Source organism: Petaurus breviceps, unplaced genomic scaffold, assembly GCF_028583685.1.
Source record: "Petaurus breviceps papuanus isolate PSGF00001 unplaced genomic scaffold, PetGlider_PUasm1.0 90879, whole genome shotgun sequence".
Classification (NCBI taxonomy): Eukaryota; Metazoa; Chordata; class Mammalia; order Diprotodontia; family Petauridae; genus Petaurus; species Petaurus breviceps.
The window spans coordinates 3742585-3751717 of record NW_027187368.1 but is presented as its reverse complement, the minus strand read 5'-3'; the positions used below and the strand labels follow the sequence as shown (position 1 = coordinate 3751717).

The 9133-nt window shown below is 41.1% G+C and overlaps 1 protein-coding gene across 3 annotated transcripts in view; it reads right to left on the bottom strand.

Annotated features, from left to right (window-relative positions):
* Positions 1–484, bottom strand: part of PHF19 (PHD finger protein 19) — a 37798-nt gene extending 37314 nt beyond the window's left edge. The window contains exon 1 of one of the 3 annotated variants that reach the window (XM_069073799.1): positions 241–484. The gene's annotated coding sequence lies outside the window, so the exon portion shown is untranslated. The remainder of the gene's footprint in view (positions 1–240) is intronic. The other 2 variants (XM_069073800.1, XM_069073798.1) reach the window with 2 other exon arrangements.
* Between the last annotated feature and the right edge of the window lie 8649 nt (positions 485–9133).

Here is a 9133-nt window from a genome sequence, read left to right as displayed (position 1 = left end):
CACACACACACACACACACACACACACACACACACACACACACACACGTGTGCCCAGCCCGAGTGTAGAACCGCTCGGGGACTTCCTGACCACTCGTCTCCCACGCGCGCAACCACCCACGTGTGCCCTCTCTTGGCAGTGTTAGGCGCGTGAGGAGCCCCGAGGAAGACACGACCGCAACGCTCTCCTCGGGTTGGCACAATCCTTACATATCACCCTTAATATAAGCCCTGAACTCACTTTCCTCACTTGAGTTCGGTGATCGAAGCTGGGCAGAATATTATTCCGTATTAAAGAAGAGGAACCGGAGCCTCTCAAAATACGACAGGGGACTTGTCCAAAGTCACACTATTAATCATTGGCATCAACGTAGATCTTCCAACTCCAAGACTCGGACCTCTAGCTACAAACCGCTGGCATCGCCCCACACTCTGTGGTTCCCACCTGCCCCTCCCATCACCACGCCTCAGTGACTGGATCTCTGACAACTCTATCTAGCCCTTCTCCCTAACACTTCGCCAGTCTATTCGTGGGATCCAAACACCCCTTCTCCCCCCACTAGTCCCTAGTGGTAGTTAAGGCATCTTTCCAGAGCAGGCACACTCCTTTTCCACTCTAGAGTCTCTATCCCTAAATCCTGCATCCCTAAAAAAAAGTGTTGGGCGTGTTCTTCTTTACAGGTGCGGGGTTGGGAAAGGTGGGGGGAAGGGATGGAAAGGGTAAAGTAAAGAGAAGTGCTAAGAACTAGAGTGATTATGGTATAGGGAGATTTAGAGTAATAGAATATCAAAACTTGAAAGGATCTGGGGGATAAAGCATATAACCCAATACACTCATTTTATAAATGTGGAAACTGAGACCCAGATAAAAGGAAGTTACTTGGATAAGAGATAGTTTAACTGAGTAGGAAAAGGACTGAAGTTGGAGTGGAAGACTGGGGTTCTATCCTTGGTGCTGCCACTGAAATCCGCTTTGTAAACCTGGGCAACTCGCCTTCCAAATGAGTAGGTTGGGCTAAATGATTTCTAAGGTACCTTCTATTTCTAGTGACTTATGGTACACTAAGCAGAGGAACTAGGACTAGAACCCAGGTGGTCTAGTCCAAAGTCCCCATGATACTTGGATATTAAGGGGATTAAAGGAACAAACACGGAGAGTAGGGGCCTGAGGAGAGGGAGGCATAAAAGGGAGCTGAGAAGATTCTGTACATAAGAAGGGTTCAAATGTTTCTTGAATAAATTAATGAATGAAAGGCAAGGGAGTAGGATACCAAGGGATTCAGAGGATTCCATCCCCATACCCGTATACTATTTTGGTGGAAGTTAAGACTACCCTAGTTTATTTCTCCCTCCTTTTCTACCACTTGACATGACTCACAAATCACATCCAACTTAAGGTACCAGGACTTTGGAATAGTGATGAAGACTTTGACCTACCTACAGATGGGAGAGTAGCTTGAAATCATAGTTCTAACTGATACTTCTAGTCAGGTAGTTGTAACTAAGTTACTTTTTGTTTTAATTTTCCAATTTGTAAAGCAAGAAGGTTGCATTCTACAGTCACTTCATCTCTAATGTTCTAAAATAATTTATATTTCTGTAACACTTTAAAGTTTGCAAATTTTATTCCCCACAACCTGCCAGTAGGTAATACAGTTATTATTATTCCTGTTTGACAGATGAAGAAACCGAGTCTCAAAGGAATGGAAATAAGTGACTCGGCCATGATCACACAACTGAAAGTATAAGCGTCATGTTATGACCCCAAGTTTTCTGAAGCCAAATCTGGCACTATTTCTACTACATCATGCTGTCTCTATGTTCCAAGGTCCCTTATACCTCTAGCATTGTTGTGTGTTCCTAACACCCTATGTTCCATTTCCCCCCTTTTGTATCTGTGTAGATCCATTTTGTTTTGATGCAAAAGATACTTCCCAATGAATACCCAAACAACCTCCCCCAATACACACAAAATGCATTCCGCATAACATTTTTTTTTTTTGCTTTTTGGAGGGCAATTGGGGTTAAGTAACTTGCCCAAGGTCACACAGCTAGTTTTGTGTGTGTGTGTGTGTGTGTGTGTGTTAAGTGTCTGAGGCCGGATCTGAACTCAGGTCCTCCTGACTCGAGGGCCAGTGCTCTACTCACTGTACCACCTAGCCGCCCTCCTCATAATATTTTAACATTAAAATTTAATTCAGCCAATGTTTATTAGGCATCTACTACATATGTGAAGTTATATTACATGATGGGAGGTTATAAAGGCAAAATGAAATTCCCCTTGTCCTCAATGAGCTTACTCTTTTCAGGTCCTGGGTTCCAAGATCCCCAGCTTGACGCTTCCATATTCTCTATCAATTCTCTACCAATTCTCTAACCAGTCTTCTTGTTCAGAAATACATTCACATCAAACAATACATCATTGTCAGCAACACAAAAATAACATTGTTACAACTGGTTCCCAAAGGAGTAATAATATTTTGCTACTTACAGCAGTGTTGCCAAAATAACATGTGTCCTTAGACCTAATGAAGCTGATGATGTGAGAATGTTACTGGCCAACATTTGCTTCTTGTTATTGGTCTGAAGTTTACATTGCTAAGCCTACCATTCTTGCATTGTGGGCTGCATGTAGTCCATGAAGAGCCCTATCTTGATACCTTTTTTGTTTTTCCTTTTAACTTTTCACATAAAGAGCTATACATCCAAAGGATGACAGAGGAGGAAACTGGGTGGCCAAGACACCAAGAAGTCAAACGTTGCATAAATCAATTCTCTTTCCTCTTTATACAGTCCCTGTTTCACAGAATATTATTTTGCTTAGAGAATACCTGTTAAGCTGTCAAGCAGGAAAACATGAAACAAAAGTGCTTTACAAAGGCATCACAAATATAAAACGAAATCGCATAATTGAAGCATTTCATGTTCTCCTGCAAGCAGGTGACCACTAAATTGGCTCAGATTTCATAGGCCTAAATTTATGGATCACTTTATTATCCTTGTCACCACTGGGGTGTTGATAGGTTTAAAAGTCCTACCACAAAGTCTGGTTGTTAACACCATTTAAAAAATTCTTGGTTGCAAGGGCCAGACATTGCCTCATTAAAGAGCATATGGCCTTCCTCAGCACAACTAGGATATAAACACCTTTACCTGTGGCTTCTGTGGGAAAGTAGGGAAAGTAAGTCCCTCAACCAATGTGGTATATGAATCTATGAGCTGGCCTCTTACCCAGGCTGAGGCTGTATTCTGAACAAAAGCTTCCTATGACCTTGGGCAAACCACATCCCTTCCATGACCTTCAGTATCCTCATCTGTAAGTATAAGGGGATTGGACTAAATATTCCATAAGGGCCCCTCCAATTCAAAGAAATCCAGTAAATGTTTATTTAGCACTTACTCCTTGTAGGATCTTGTGCTATGTGCTATGGACCAGGATAGAACACAGACCTGGTCTTAAGGAGCTTATGACTTGAGAGGGAGGAAGAACCAGTTCATATAATATGGGAGAGTAAGATAAAAGCAAAGGAGAAACCCTGGAGACATTTAAATGTGGAAAGCTTCATAAAAGAGGGGGGCTTGTGAGTTTGAATTTGAAAGATAACTTAAGGGTGGTGAACCTGTGCCCTTGAGGCCACATGTGACCTTCTAGGTTCTTGGGTGTGGCCTTTTAACTGAGTCCAAGTTTTACAGAACAAATTCTTTTATTAAGGGGATTTGTTCTGTGAAGTTTGGATTCAGTCAAAGGGCCACACTTGACGACCTAGAGGATCACATGTGGCCTTGAAGCTGCAGGTTCACCCCCTCCACTTTCCAATTCTACCATCCTATGTTCTATTTCCTAACGTTCTAGGTTCTAAAATCTTTTCCAATTCTAACATTCTTTTTTAACCTGCATCTATTCAGCTCCCTTCATGATACAACATTCTGAGACACTAGATACATTTTGTGGTTTGAGGGGCCTTGCAAGAAACTCCCTCCAATAATATCTCCTTGATCACTGCTTTCATATGCCTGAAATTCCCACCATTCATTTCTATAATTTAAGGCATAGAAGGCTCCTTGTTAAAATACAGACATGTTAAGAGACAGCCTAGTGTGGTGGAAAGGACATTGGACTAAGAATTCTGGCTGGGCTCTTGCCCTGACTAGAGGACTTCCTGCCATGAAACCAGTGCAGACTTACTTCCTCAGTAAGTCACTTTACCTTTCTGGGCCCCAGCTGCCTTATCTGCCAATTAAGAATCATAGTCCTGCCCTCTGCCTATCTCACAGGCTTGCAGTAAGAATTAAATGATATTGTGTATAAAAGCTCTCTGAAATGTAGGAAAATATATTTATTATTATTTATTTAAAAGGCCTCTTTGAAGCTAATTGTCAATTGTGGAGACAAATATGCAACCCTTCTTGCCTTTTTGGTTAACAAATTTTTATTCTTCTCTCTTAACATAAGTATTCATTAAAAAAAGCTCTTAAAATATCAATTTGAATTTATTTAGCTATTATTATGTAGCTTACATTTGTATGATGCTTTAAGGTTTACATGTTTCATATGCATTATCTCAGCTTTGTATAAAGGGGCGGGATGGACTTGGAACCAAGATATATTTAAATCAACTACTGAAATCAGACACTAACTAGTTAGATTGATGAAATCAGACACTAACTAGGGGAAGTCTTTGACTGCCTGAGCCTGGTTTTCTTACTTGGAAAATGTGGATAATATATGTAATACTTGCTTAAGGGGGTAATTGTAAGGACCAAATGGAATCAAGGGCTTTGTAAACTTTAAAGCACTATATAAATGTAAGTTATCTCACAGCAATCCTTTTAGGTAGTAAAGTATTGTCTCTATTTCATAGATGAGAAACCTGAGATTTAATTGTTTAGTGGGAGGCAATCCAGGTTAAGTGACTTACCAAGGGTCATACAGCTATTAAGCATCTGAGGTCAAATATGAACTCAGGTCCTCCTGACTCCAGGGCGGGTGCTCTATCCACTGTGCCACCTTGATGCTGAGAAAGCTGAGATTTAGAGAGAGAAAGTGACCTACCAATGTCACATAGCTAGTAAGATCACATGCTCCAGGGATCTTAGATTATGTCTAACTTGCAGCCTTGAGGTCACATGTGGCCTCCTAGGTCTTTGGGTGTGGCTTTTTAACTGAGTCCAAGTTTTATAGAACAAATTTTTTATTAAGTGGATTTGTTCTGTGAAGTTTGGATTCAAAGGGCCGCACTTGAGGACCTAGAGGGCCATGTGTGGCCTTAAGGCTTCCCACCCCCTGGTCTAGTTCAGCCCCTTCATTTTAAAGCCCTGGTAATGGGGAATAAGGGTTGGTAGGGGAGGAGGGAAAGGCAGAAAAAGGAGTAAAGGTGCCTCCCTAATTAATGCCTGATTGGAACTCATTCCAATTTAGCCCTTTTCACAGATTCTTGCACTGTCTACAGAACCCTATCACTTTAGTTTTCCAGTTTCCTTATTTGTAAAATGAGGTTTTTGGACTATGATTTCACAGGTCTTTCCCACCTCTAATTCTAATCAATCAGCCAAATTTATTAAGTGCCTACTATCTGCTAGGCACTCATAGAAGTTATAGGGGTACGAACACAAAATGGAATGGTGTCTGCCACCAAGGCACCAAAGAACTTGCATTTTATGGAATGAGGAAACTGATACACAAAGAATCCATGGGATTTGCCCAAGCTTTCAAAGATGGAATTAATGATGGAGCCTAAACTTTAACTCAGGTCCATTGACCTTTTCATCTCTGCATAGCTTGGTCTTGTGGTCATTATGGGGTTTTGTTTTAGTTCCTTGGGAAATTTTAAAAAGCAAACAGTGGACCACAAACAGGTGCTCCAACCAAATGGTCCAACCAAACGGGACCATCAAATAAGAAGGCTTCCTAAAACCACAAACATCATGCCTCTGAGATTTTCTATTCCCAGAAAGATCCTTGAAAAATTTCTCTGACCAAATTTTTAGTGACTCATGATATTATCATGAACTGAAGGAAATTCCTTTATTGGTAGGAGTTTGGGTTAGGTAATATTTAAGGTCCTTTACAGCTCTAAGAATCTATGATTTGTGAGTCACAGCTCTACAAAGACAATTTGTGTCCCACCTTTCTTCACCCAGATAAAACGAAGGCAGTGTGGTATGGTTTTTGTTATTGTTGCTTCCATTGTACCTGACTTGTCATGACCCCATTTGGGCTTTTCTTGGCAAAGATAATGGAGTGGTTTGCCATTTCCTTCTCTGGCTCATTTTACAGATGAGGAGACTGAGGCAAACAGGGTGAACACAGCTTGCTCAGGGTCACACAGCTGGAAAGTATCTAAGGCCAAATTTGAACTCAGGTCTTCCTGCCCCAGGCCTGGTGTTCTATTCAATGTGCTACCTAGCTGTTGGTGATATAGTAGAAAGAACATTAAATTGGGAGACAGAGAACTTAGGTTCACATCTCAGCTCTGCTACCTAATAATAATAATAGCTAATTTTTATATAGAGTTCACTGTGTGCCAGGTGCTATGCTAAATACTTTACAATTATCATCTCATATAATCTTCACAATAACCCAGAGACATAGGTGCTATAATTATCTCCATTTTACAGATAAGGAAATTGAGGCAAACAGGGGTTAAGGGACTTGTCCAGGGTCACATGGCCAGTAAGTATTGGAGGTCAGTTTTGAACTAATATCTGTCAGCCTACATCAAGGCTCCTGTCTACTGCACCACTGAGCTGTCTTCAATTCTTCTTTTTTTTGCTTCTTTTTTGGAGGGGGGAAGGTAGGCCAATTGGGGTTAAGTGACTTGCCCGAGGTCACACAGCTAGCTTTGTGTGTGTGTGTGTATGTGTGAAGTGCCTGAGGCTGGATTTGAAAGCCTGACTTCAGGGCCAGTGCTTTATTCACTGTGCCATCTAGCCACCCCCTGCCTTCACTTTTTACTGTGGTTCTGGGCAAGTCATTTAACCTTGTTTTTCCTTCTATAAAATGAAGATATTGGACTACATGACCTCAGAGGTTTCTTCCAGTTCTAATCTAGACCATAACCTTTCCTTTCATAGTTCATATTCTCAGATCTTTGGCAGGAGATGGGAAGTTATCTATGAATTTAGTCAGAACCATTCACATCTGGGCACAGGGCCAGTTTTGCCCAGTAATGTGCTGGCCAAGGCTCTATTTTTTGCTTCCCTTGGGTCTGTTTTCACACTGGAAATATGTTTGTCTTCTACCTCCTGCCATGGACAGTCCAAGGAGATGGGAAGAGGGGCTGAACCTGTCATTAGGAGATATTGGAGATGGACCTTCACCTCTTCTTTCTCTGCTCCCTCCCTCCACCCCAGGGCTCTCGTCAAGGCACTGAGTAAATACAGAAAATGGAAGGGGTCTCAGAACAGGGAACGTTTGGCAAACCAATGAACTTTCCTAAATGTTTATTCATCTGTAAAATAGGGACAGTGATGTCTGAAGAACCTACCTTTGCAGGTTGTTGCACAGTTCAAATGAGATGATATATGTAAAGCATTTTGTAAACTATTATTATCCTCCTTTTATACATCTAGGTGACAAATAGCAGAAGCAGCAGTCTATGTGAATATCCTTCTGAGTTCCTGACAGGCTCTGAAATTGAGGGCTGAAAAGGAATTTAGAGGCAATTTGGTTTAAACTTCTTGTTTCTTGTAGATGAGGAAAATGAGACTCCAAGAGTTGACACGATTTGCACAAGGTCACACAATGAGTAAATAACAGAGGCAGATTTTGAACCCAGGTCTTTGGCCTCCAAAATCAGTGTTTCTTCCTTTCTTCTCTTCTGCCTCTCTGATTCCTTCTGCTGTTTCTCTCGCCTTTCCATATTTTTTCCTCTCTAGAATATGAATTCCTTGAGGCCAGGGACTGTTTCCTTTTTTTTTTGTCCTTGTAGCCCCAGCACTTTGCAGAGTGCCCATAGTAGTTACTTAATTAAATTGAATTAAATTGAATCTTCCATTTTGTTAAAAAAAATTTCAAGGACTATTAGAACACGCAATGTATAGTATTAGGCAGGTAGGGATCTTAGAATAACATGTAGCAGTTCTTCTTCTAGCTCCCACTCCCACTGTCCAATTGTGTCTCTGTAGGGTTTACCTCTCCCTTCAGAGTGCTGGGAGTAAACCTGAGGGGCTGCAGGTTTCTAGCACTTTGCTAATGAGCCCCTGTGTACTCCTCATTATTAAACAACCAGTGGAACTCTATTCATTTTTAGAAAAAAAGATTTATTGAGAAAGTCTCTCCCTACTGCTTCCTACTCCCCATACTTTCTTTGCACGTGCAATGACTCTGGGTTTAAATTTAAAGTATAATGGTAGCTATTGCTTAGACCAGAGGTGTCAAACATGCAGCAGCTTACAATAGTGCTGCCCAGATCAGATTAAAACGTAATTGGGATATATACTTAACAAAATAAACAAAAATACAAGAAAACATAGACAATATCACATTTTAAAATTAAGTCAATATGTGGCCCACAAGGTTCCTTATGTATGATTAGTGGCCTTTATTTCTATTTGAGTTTGATACCACTGGCTTAGAGTGACTCAGCTCTCAGTATTTACTACTGAACCAGAATTAAGTGTGCATACAAAAAGGCAAGTCAAATCTGACCCTCTTTCCTGGTAGTGATTGAGGCAAGGCCTGCTATCAGGTTCCAGGTGGGGAGAGAGGCAGCTCCAGTAGCCTGCTTTTCTCACCCCTATCTATACCACAAAGTAAGTGGATTGGAAACAGTCAGACATATACTCTGAAGTGGAGGGCAGCATACTCTAAGGTATACATGCTTGGAAGAAGGATCTGCAAGCATCTATGTGGACAGGTTAGATAATGCATATTCGAAGACTGTATTCTCATTAGCCAGTCCCTATATTATACATATGAATATATAGATGAGAGGCAATGTGTGGCATAGTGGATAGAGGACTAACCTTGGAATTAGGAAGACGCAGGTTCAAATTATACTCCTGACACATATTACCTGTATGGCCCTGGGTAAGTCACTTGATGTTTCAGTGCTCCATTCAATTAGCTAAGATTAGAAATTATAGATGAATTGCTAGTCTGCACCAATGGAAGGAGTTTCCATATAAGGAAG